Source organism: Hyperolius riggenbachi, chromosome 10, assembly GCF_040937935.1.
Source record: "Hyperolius riggenbachi isolate aHypRig1 chromosome 10, aHypRig1.pri, whole genome shotgun sequence".
Taxonomy (NCBI): Eukaryota; Metazoa; Chordata; class Amphibia; order Anura; family Hyperoliidae; genus Hyperolius; species Hyperolius riggenbachi.
The window spans coordinates 273,810,672-273,821,817 of record NC_090655.1 but is presented as its reverse complement, the minus strand read 5'-3'; positions in this window follow the sequence as shown (position 1 = coordinate 273,821,817).

The following is an 11,146-nucleotide window of genomic DNA, read 5'->3' as shown; positions in this document are numbered from 1 at the left end:
CACGGAGGTTGAGGTGGAGATATGGGTGTACAGTGTGTGAGTCTGTGTGTGCCAGAGCTTGTGTCTGTGTGTGTGTCTGTGTGTGTGTCCGAGCGCATCTGTTTGTGTGTGCCAGAGAGTGTGTCTGTGTGTGTGTGCCAGAGCGTGTGTCTGTGTCTGTCAAAGCGCATGTCTGTGTGTGTGTCTGTGTGTGTCAGAGTGTGTGTCTGTGTGTGATAGATTGCGTGTCTGTGTGCCAGAGCGTTTCTGTGTCCCCACTGTGTATGTGTGTGCCAGAGTGTGTGTCTGTGTGTGTGTCTGTGTGTGTCCGAGCGCATCTGTTTGTGTGTGCCAGAGAGTGTGTCTGTGTGTGTGTGCCAGAGCGTGTGTCTGTGTCTGTCAAAGCGCATGTCTGTGTGTGTGTCTGTGTGTGTCAGAGTGTGTGTCTGTGTGTGATAGATTGCGTGTCTGTGTGCCAGAGCGTTTCTGTGTCCCCACTGTGTATGTGTGTGCCAGAGTTTGTGTCTGTGTCTGTGTGTACCAGAGTGTGTGTCTGTGTGCCTGAGTGTTTCTGTGTGTCACCACTGTGTGTCTGTATGTGCCAGAGTGTGTGTCTGTGTGTGCCTGAGTGTGTGTCTGTGTGTACCAGAGTGTGTGTCTGTGTGTGTGTCTGTGTGTGTCCGAGCGCATCTGTTTGTGTGTGCCAGAGAGTGTGTCTGTGTGTGTGTGCCAGAGCGTGTGTCTGTGTCTGTCAAAGCGCATGTCTGTGTGTGTGTCTGTGTGTGTCAGAGTGTGTGTCTGTGTGTGATAGATTGCGTGTCTGTGTGCCAGAGCGTTTCTGTGTCCCCACTGTGTATGTGTGTGCCAGAGTTTGTGTCTGTGTCTGTGTGTACCAGAGTGTGTGTCTGTGTGCCTGAGTGTTTCTGTGTGTCACCACTGTGTGTCTGTATGTGCCAGAGTGTGTGTCTGTGTGTGCCTGAGTGTGTGTCTGTGTGTACCAGAGTGTGTGTCTGTGTGTGTGTCTGTGTGTGTGTCTGTGTGTGTCCGAGCGCATCTGTTTGTGTGTGCCAGAGAGTGTGTCTGTGTGTGTGTGCCAGAGCGTGTGTCTGTGTCTGTCAAAGCGCATGTCTGTGTGTGTGTCTGTGTGTGTCAGAGTGTGTGTCTGTGTGTGATAGATTGCGTGTCTGTGTGCCAGAGCGTTTCTGTGTCCCCACTGTGTATGTGTGTGCCAGAGTTTGTGTCTGTGTCTGTGTGTACCAGAGTGTGTGTCTGTGTGCCTGAGTGTTTCTGTGTGTCACCACTGTGTGTCTGTATGTGCCAGAGTGTGTGTCTGTGTGTGCCTGAGTGTGTGTCTGTGTGTACCAGAGTGTGTGTCTGTGTGTGTGTCTGTGTGTGTCCGAGCGCATCTGTTTGTGTGTGCCAGAGAGTGTGTCTGTGTGTGTGTGCCAGAGCGTGTGTCTGTGTCTGTCAAAGCGCATGTCTGTGTGTGTGTCTGTGTGTGTCAGAGTGTGTGTCTGTGTGTGATAGATTGCGTGTCTGTGTGCCAGAGCGTTTCTGTGTCCCCACTGTGTATGTGTGTGCCAGAGTTTGTGTCTGTGTCTGTGTGTACCAGAGTGTGTGTCTGTGTGCCTGAGTGTTTCTGTGTGTCACCACTGTGTGTCTGTATGTGCCAGAGTGTGTGTCTGTGTGTGCCTGAGTGTGTGTCTGTGTGTACCAGAGTGTGTGTCTGTGTGTGTGTCTGTGTGTGTCCGAGCGCATCTGTTTGTGTGTGCCAGAGAGTGTGTCTGTGTGTGTGTGCCAGAGCGTGTGTCTGTGTCTGTCAAAGCGCATGTCTGTGTGTGTGTCTGTGTGTGTCAGAGTGTGTGTCTGTGTGTGATAGATTGCGTGTCTGTGTGCCAGAGCGTTTCTGTGTCCCCACTGTGTATGTGTGTGCCAGAGTTTGTGTCTGTGTCTGTGTGTACCAGAGTGTGTGTCTGTGTGCCTGAGTGTTTCTGTGTGTCACCACTGTGTGTCTGTATGTGCCAGAGTGTGTGTCTGTGTGTGCCTGAGTGTGTGTCTGTGTGTACCAGAGTGTGTGTCTGTGTGTGTGTCTGTGTGTGTCCGAGCGCATCTGTTTGTGTGTGCCAGAGAGTGTGTCTGTGTGTGTGTGCCAGAGCGTGTGTCTGTGTCTGTCAAAGCGCATGTCTGTGTGTGTGTCTGTGTGTGTCAGAGTGTGTGTCTGTGTGTGATAGATTGCGTGTCTGTGTGCCAGAGCGTTTCTGTGTCCCCACTGTGTATGTGTGTGCCAGAGTTTGTGTCTGTGTCTGTGTGTACCAGAGTGTGTGTCTGTGTGCCTGAGTGTTTCTGTGTGTCACCACTGTGTGTCTGTATGTGCCAGAGTGTGTGTCTGTGTGTGCCTGAGTGTGTGTCTGTGTGTACCAGAGTGTGTGTCTGTGTGTGTGTCTGTGTGTGTCCGAGCGCATCTGTTTGTGTGTGCCAGAGAGTGTGTCTGTGTGTGTGTGCCAGAGCGTGTGTCTGTGTCTGTCAAAGCGCATGTCTGTGTGTGTGTCTGTGTGTGTCAGAGTGTGTGTCTGTGTGTGATAGATTGCGTGTCTGTGTGCCAGAGCGTTTCTGTGTCCCCACTGTGTATGTGTGTGCCAGAGTTTGTGTCTGTGTCTGTGTGTACCAGAGTGTGTGTCTGTGTGCCTGAGTGTTTCTGTGTGTCACCACTGTGTGTCTGTATGTGCCAGAGTGTGTGTCTGTGTGTGCCTGAGTGTGTGTCTGTGTGTACCAGAGTGTGTGTCTGTGTGTGTGTCTGTGTGTGTCCGAGCGCATCTGTTTGTGTGTGCCAGAGAGTGTGTCTGTGTGTGTGTGCCAGAGCGTGTGTCTGTGTCTGTCAAAGCGCATGTCTGTGTGTGTGTCTGTGTGTGTCAGAGTGTGTGTCTGTGTGTGATAGATTGCGTGTCTGTGTGCCAGAGCGTTTCTGTGTCCCCACTGTGTATGTGTGTGCCAGAGTTTGTGTCTGTGTCTGTGTGTACCAGAGTGTGTGTCTGTGTGCCTGAGTGTTTCTGTGTGTCACCACTGTGTGTCTGTATGTGCCAGAGTGTGTGTCTGTGTGTACCAGAGTGTGTGTCTGTGTGTGTGTCTGTGTGTGTCCGAGCGCATCTGTTTGTGTGTGCCAGAGAGTGTGTCTGTGTGTGTGTGCCAGAGCGTGTGTCTGTGTCTGTCAAAGCGCATGTCTGTGTGTGTGTATGTGTGTGTCAGAGTGTGTGTCTGTGTGTGATAGATTGCGTGTCTGTGTGCCAGAGCGTTTCTGTGTCCCCACTGTGTATGTGTGTGCCAGAGTTTGTGTCTGTGTCTGTGTGTACCAGAGTGTGTGTCTGTGTGCCTGAGTGTTTCTGTGTGTCACCACTGTGTGTCTGTATGTGCCAGAGTGTGTGTCTGTGTGTGCCTGAGTGTGTGTCTGTGTGTACCAGAGTGTGTGTCTGTGTGTGTGTCTGTGTGTGTCCGAGCGCATCTGTTTGTGTGTGCCAGAGAGTGTGTCTGTGTGTGTGTGCCAGAGCGTGTGTCTGTGTCTGTCAAAGCGCATGTCTGTGTGTGTGTCTGTGTGTGTCAGAGTGTGTGTCTGTGTGTGATAGATTGCGTGTCTGTGTGCCAGAGCGTTTCTGTGTCCCCACTGTGTATGTGTGTGCCAGAGTTTGTGTCTGTGTCTGTGTGTACCAGAGTGTGTGTCTGTGTGCCTGAGTGTTTCTGTGTGTCACCACTGTGTGTCTGTATGTGCCAGAGTGTGTGTCTGTGTGTGCCTGAGTGTGTGTCTGTGTGTACCAGAGTGTGTGTCTGTGTGTGTGTCTGTGTGTGTCCGAGCGCATCTGTTTGTGTGTGCCAGAGAGTGTGTCTGTGTGTGTGTGCCAGAGCGTGTGTCTGTGTCTGTGTCTGTCAAAGCGCATGTCTGTGTGTGTGTCTGTGTGTGTCAGAGTGTGTGTCTGTGTGTGATAGATTGCGTGTCTGTGTGCCAGAGCGTTTCTGTGTCCCCACTGTGTATGTGTGTGCCAGAGTTTGTGTCTGTGTCTGTGTGTACCAGAGTGTGTGTCTGTGTGCCTGAGTGTTTCTGTGTGTCACCACTGTGTGTCTGTATGTGCCAGAGTGTGTGTCTGTGTGTGCCTGAGTGTGTGTCTGTGTGTACCAGAGTGTGTGTCTGTGTGCCTGAGTGTGTGTCTGTGTGTACCAGAGTGTGTGTCTGTGCGTGCCTGAGTGTGTGTCTGTGTGTACCAGAGTGTGTGTCTGTGTGCCTGAGTGTGTGTCTGTGTGTACCAGAGTGTGTGTCTGTGTGCCTGAGTGTGTGTCTGTGTGTACCAGAGTGTGTGTCTGTGTGTGCCTGAGTGTGTGTCTGTATGTGCCAGAGTGTGTGTCTGTGTGTGCCTGAGTGTGTGTCTTTGTGTACCAGAGTGTGTGTCTGTGTGCCTGAATGTTTGTGCGTCCCCACTGTGTGTGTATGTGTGTGCCAGAGTGTGTATCTGTTTGTGTATGTCACCCCTGTTTGTGTCTGTGTGTGCCAGAGCGTGTATCTGTGTGCCTGAGTGTTTTTCTGTGTCATTGTGCCAGAGTGTGTATCTGTTTCTGTGTGCCCCCGCAGTGTGAATGTGTGTGCCCGAGTGTTTCTGTGTGTTCCCACTGTGTGTGTATGTGTGTGCCCGAGTGTTTCTGTGTGTTCCCACTGTGTGTATGCACGTATGCGTGTGCCAGTGTGTGTGTCTTTGTGAGTCCACAATTTGTGTGGCAGTGTTTATGTGTGTATGTGTCAGAGTGTGTGTGTGTACAGTGTTTATCAAAGTGTGATAAAGTTTGTGTGTGTGTGTTTCAGAGTAAGTGTGTGTGTGTGTTTTTTTTAAAGGTATACTTTCTGGGGAAAGGGGGGGATGCGGTTAGGGTAGAGCGTATTGCCCATGCCAGGGGCTGCTTGTGACGTAGCCATCTGTAAATCTGGGTGCAGCTCCCAGCTGTTGATACCTGACGAATTACGCTGTTTTAGTGTAATTTGGGCACCGTCTTTTGACGGCGCTCAAATTACTGTCTGAGCGCCACTTTAGCCGTAATTCCAATTACGGCCTATGGCTGAGCCGAAATCTCCAGCACGGTTTTCCCTTGATTGGCATAAAAGACCATTCCTGCTACCTATCGGGTGCACAAGTTTACAGGCATACGCTCCCCCCCCCCCCCCCCATGCACCTCTTGCTCAATCTGCTGTGTGTGCCCTCTCTGGCTTTATTAAAGCCTGTGTCGCCTGTAATTTCTGTTCTATGGGTAACACTCCCATACGTAAATGCAGGCAATACAGGCTTCAGTAAAGTTAGATAGGACACACCTATACTCTCCTGAACTGTAAATCTGGCCCTGCCTCTAGACATTGAGGTTGGCCCACAACTTGGTCCCAGTAAACAATTTCAACTTGCTTTGTATTTGAGTTTGACACTCCTGATCTGGAGACTTCCCAGTCCTCTCTCCATCTCCTTGTCAGCCAGAGAGGACATACACAGTAGAGCAAGAGGCGCACGGGGTCAGGCCGGCCAGTGTTTGCCTGTGTACATGCGCTTGTGACTGGCAACTGGGCCGGTCTTTTGTGCACCACCCTGCTCTTTAAAGGGACAATGTGCTCTATATTTGGTAAAATCTGAATGGCAAGAAGAGGGCGTAGCCTGTGCTAAGGGGCGGGTTTAGGGCACCAAACTTCTGTGCTTATAGGCTCCTGAGCTGTAAATCTGGCCCTGGCTGAAGACATTACTTCTGCCTGTACCCACTCTGCAGAAATGAACATCAGGAGTCCCTGCTTCCCTCCGCGACGAACAACGCTGGGTTCATTGCATGCCCCCCCGGGGGGGGGGGGGGAGAGAGAGAGAAAGAGAGAGAGCGTGTGTGTGTGTGTAAACAGCCAATCAGATTTTACCCATTCATGACAATGATTAGTGTGGATCTTTTGAGCTATAGTTTCTATTATAAATACAAAAATTATTGGGGATAAGGGGTATCCCTGACGGGTTCCATTAGATATATTAAAAGCTTTAGATATGAATCCTGCAGCGTTCACCCGGGCAGAGGGGGCAGCATATAGAGCCTTAATAGCTGAGATTATTGTTCCCGAGAACCCAAATTTAGTCAGAGTGGCCTCAAGAAACCTCCAATGAACTCTGTCTAACGCCTTCTCCGCATCTAATGTTAACAACAGTGAAGGTTTCCGACAGAGCTCAACATGTTTTAAACTTGTAACCATGCGCCTAGTTGCATCAGATGCCTGACGGCCCTTTTGTGAATCCGACCTAATCGTGTTTCAATATAGAAATGGGGTATACTGCATTAGTCTTGTGGCCAGTTTTTTAGCATATAGCTTCACGTCAGTATTTAATAATGAAATTGGCCTATAATTAGTTGTAGAGCTCGGGTCTTTCCCTGGGTTAGGTAAAACCGGAACGGTAGCTTCTAGATATTCAGCTGGAATATGGCCAGATGAGGCAAATTCATTGAAAAGTTTACCAAGAACGGGAGATAGGGTTGAGTTCAGAATCAGGAAGAATTCATTGCAAAAGCCATAGGGGCCCGGGGCCTTGTTTTGTTTTAACCTCCTTAGCGGTAACCCCGTGCTGGACACGGGGTAAGCCACGCAGGAGGATTTCTCAGGCCCCACTGGGCCGATTTGCATAATTTTTTTTTAATACAAGCAGCTAGCACTTTGCTGCGTGTTACTTACAATCGCCGCCCCGTGCTGATTCGTCACTAACCGCCGCATCAGAGTGTGCCCCCCCGAGACCCGTGCGCTGCCTGGCCAATCAGTGCCAGGCAGTGCTGAGGGGTGGATCGGGACTCCCTCTGACGTCACAACGTCATTGACGTCATCGCGCCCCTCGCCATGGCGACGGGGAAAGCCCTCATGGAAATCCCGTTCAGAACGGGATTTCTGGATGGGCATACGCGTCGGCGGCGAACGGTGCGTACGGGGGGACGCCGCAGGGAGGGGGGGAAGCATGTAGCTAAAAAAAAAGTTAAAAAGAAGCCTTGCAGCCGTGGGAATCATACCGCCAGGGAGGTTAAAGTGGTTATACAGTGGGTTGCAAAAGTATTCGGCCCCCTTGAAGTTTTCCACATTTTGTCACATTACTGCCACAAACATGAATCATTTTTATTGGAATTCCACCTGAAAGACCAATACAAAGTGGTGTACATGTAAAAGTGGAACGAAAATCATACATGATTCCAAACATTTTTTACAAATAAATAACTGCAACGTGGGGTGTGCGTAATTATTCAGCCCCCTGAGTCAATACTTTGTAGAACCACCTTTTGCTGCAATTACAGCTGCCAGTCTTTTAGGGTATGTCTCTACCAGCTTTGCACATCTAGAGACTGAAATCCTTGCCCATTCTTCTTTGCAAAACAGCTCCAGCTCAGGCAGATTAGATGGACAGTGTTTGTGAACAGCAGTTTTCAGATCTTGCCACAGATTCTCGATTGGATTTAGATCTGGACTTTGACTGGGCCATTCTAACACATAGATATGTTTTGTTTTAAACCATTCCATTGTTGCCCTGGCTTTATGTTTAGGGTCATTGTCCTGCTGGAAGGTGAAACTCCGCACAAGTCTTTTGCAGTCTCCAAGAGGTTTTCTTCCAAGTTTGCCCTGTATTTGGCTCCATCCATCTTCCCATCACCTCTGACCAGCTTCCCTGTCCCTGCTGAAGAGATGCACCCCCCGAGCATGATGCTGCCACCACCATATTTGACAGTGGGGATGGTGTGTTCAGAGTGATGTGCAGTGTTAGTTTTCTGCCACACATAGCGTTTTGCATTTTAGCCAAAAAGGTCCATTTTGGTCTCATCTGACCAGAGCACCTTCTTACACGTTTGCTGTGTCCCCCACATGGCTTGTGGCAAACTGCAAACGGGACTTCTTATGCTTTCTGTTAACAATGCCTTTCTTCTTGCCACTCTTCCATAAAGGCCAACTTTGTACAGTGCATGACTAATAGTAGTCCTATGGACAGAGTCTCCCACCTGAGCTGTAGATCTCTGCAGCTCGTCCAGAGTCACCATGGGCCTTTTGACTGCATTTCTAATCAGCGCTCTCCTTGTTCGGCCTGTGAGTTTAGGTGGATGGCCTTGTCTTGGTAGGTTTGCAGTTGTGCCATACTCCTTCCATTTCTGAATGATCGCTTGAACAGTGCTCTGTGAAATGTTCAAGGCTTTGGAAATCTTTTTGTAGCCTAAGCCTGCTTTAAATGTCTCAATAACTTGATCCCTGACCTGTCTTGTGTGTTGTTTGGACTTCACCGTGTTGTTGCTCCCAATATTCTCTTAGACAACCTCTGAGGCCCTCACAGAGCAGCTGTATTTGTACTGACAGGTTACACACAGGTGCACTCTGTTTAGTCATTAGCACTCATCAGGCAATGTCTATAGGCAACTGACTGCACTCAGATCAAAGGGGGCCGAATAATTATGCACACCCCACTTTGCAGTTATTTATTTGTAAAAAATGTTTGGAATCATGTATGATTTTCGTTCCACTTCTTACGTGTACACCACTTTGTGTTGGTTTTTCATGTGGAATTCCAATAAAATTGATTCATGTTTGTGGCAGTAATATGACAAAATGTGGAAAACTTCAAGGGGGCCAAATACTTTTGCAACTCACTGTAGGTATGTTTATTTCTTTAATGCTAAATGGGGTGTTTAGTTGATCTACTTGTGAAGTAGTCAATCTAGGAAGATCTATTGAAACTAAAAAGTCGGTTATGGTTTTATCTGTGGGTTGCACTGTATGAGGGTCAGCTTTTAAGTTCTACAAGTTTGCATAATATTCACAGAAGAGGTCTGCAATTTGTTTCGGATTAGAGATTGTTTGTTTCGTGATTGGATGTTTTAAAGAATGAATTTTAGCTTTGACTTGCTTCTGCTTTATGAGTTTTGCCAGGTATGACCCAGCTGTGTTGTTTTCAGAAGATAAATTAAGTTTAGATTTTTGCAATATGAATTCATATCTAGATTGTAAAACGGCTGATATTTTTTGCCTCAGATAAAAACGTTCCCTTTCTAATTGATAAGAAGGGTTTTGTTTGTGAAGTTCTTCCCGGCTCCGAACTTGTTTTAACAAATACTCATAATTGTTGTTTCTCTCTCACTTGATAATCGCACCTTGTCTGATTAGTATGCCTCTAGTGAATGCTTTCTATGTTGACCATATAGTAGTATTATTCACACCAGGAGTACAATTCCTTTCAATGAAGTCTCATATATCTGCATCCAACTTTCCAAGAAAAGATTTGTCTGTTAACAATGAGGAGTTAAGTCTCCACATGAAGGGTTTGGTTATGGAAATTTTATCATCAATTATAATGTGTACCGGGGCCGGACCATGTTGTGATACCAATAGAGGAATCCATCACCTTCTGTAATAGTATTTTATCCGTCAAGAATAAATCTATCCTAGGGTAGGTTTTGTGTACAGTTGAAAAATACCTGTACGTATAATCACTCTCCAAAAAATAAAATATGCGCCATGGATCAAATAGATCATTCCATTATAGCCGTTTATCAATTATTTGTTGTGGGGATCTGAAGGAGGAATCTAATTTTGATGGGCAAGCGTTAAAGCGGATCCAGGATGAAAAACTAACTATAAGTAAATCTATATATCTTATCTAAAGTTTAGATAGTTTACACAGCAAATCTAGCTGCAAACATCTTCAATAGAATATGCTTATTTCCTCCTGTGATACAATGACAGAAGCCATGTTGTTTGTAAACATTACAAATAGGCAGGCTTATCTGCATCTTCTGTGAAACAAAACCGAATCCCGTTCCTTCTGTCTCCTCCTCTCTGCCTCGGAAATCTCTGGCTAGTAATACCTCCCCTCCTCCTGCCCACACTGAGCTCCCATGAGCCCTTGCTACTGCCAAGGCTCTCTGAAAAACTGTCTGTGTGGCTTGCTTAGTTTATAGGGAATTAGAGTATTACAACAAAAAAGTATTTGGCTTGAGGAATGCCCTATAAACAATAGGAAAGGAACACAATTAAGCAATGAGTAAAAGTTCATCTCGGATCCACTTCAAAATCGCCTCCAATTAGTAAACGGCCTTGCTGTACTGATTTTATTTCTGTACATAGTTTTTGTAGAAAAGCCTTTTGGGCTGTATTTGGACCATATAGGGCTACTAAGGTGATGGATTCCTCATTGATTTTACCTGCAAATATGATAAATCTCCCATTTGGGTCTAAAATGACAGTAGTGTGCTCAATCTTGAGATCCTTGCAGAATGCCATCATTACAACTCTTTTCTTTTTCTGAAAAGTGCTAGGATATATTATAGGGAATGATATGTTTGGGCACAGATGTGTGTCTTTTTGTAGAAGGTGTGTCTCTTGAGCAAATATAATTTGTGATTTTTGTGTCTTGATCTCATTCCACAAAAGACGTCTTTTATAAGGGGAGTTCAGTCCCCGAACATTCATAGTAGTAATCTTTATAGGCATTTATAAGTACATAAAGCAGTATATCGTTTTAACAACTGTAAGCCGTTATAGCACACTTTTTCATAAGTAGAGAAATCGTTGGTTCATCTGTTAATTGAAAAACCCAACATACTAATGGAAAGAAACAAAAACACCATACAACTGGTTATCATGAGATCTAAACTTAAAATAATAGCGGTAGCTACACAAAGGTGTAACACTTTCATCAGAAAATGTAGAACAAAGTTCCAAGTCCACATTCGTTGGTGGGGTAAGTTTCTCTACAACGATAGAGATGGAGTAAGGTGGGCCATGAGAGTGCTACCAGATACATGAAACTGTATTGTATCAGCGCTTCGATTGGTGTTGCCAGCTTTGAGTTAGTTTAGCTGCTTTTACTGCAGCAAAGGGAGAAGGAGAAGCTTGTTGCACAGGAATCTGAAGATGTTTAAACAGCTTGAATCCGGTGTCTGAAGACGTTATTGTACATTGCTTGTTTTGATAGGAGAAAAGCAATTTCATAGGAAAGCCCCATTTGTATTTTATTTGTAGTTGCTGAAGAGCTTTGGTGAATGGTTGCAGTTCTCTCCTGAGATTAAAGGATACTGGAAGTGACATGTGACATGATGAGATAGACATGTGTATGTACAGTGCCTAGCACACAAATAACTAGGCTGTGTTCCTTTTTTT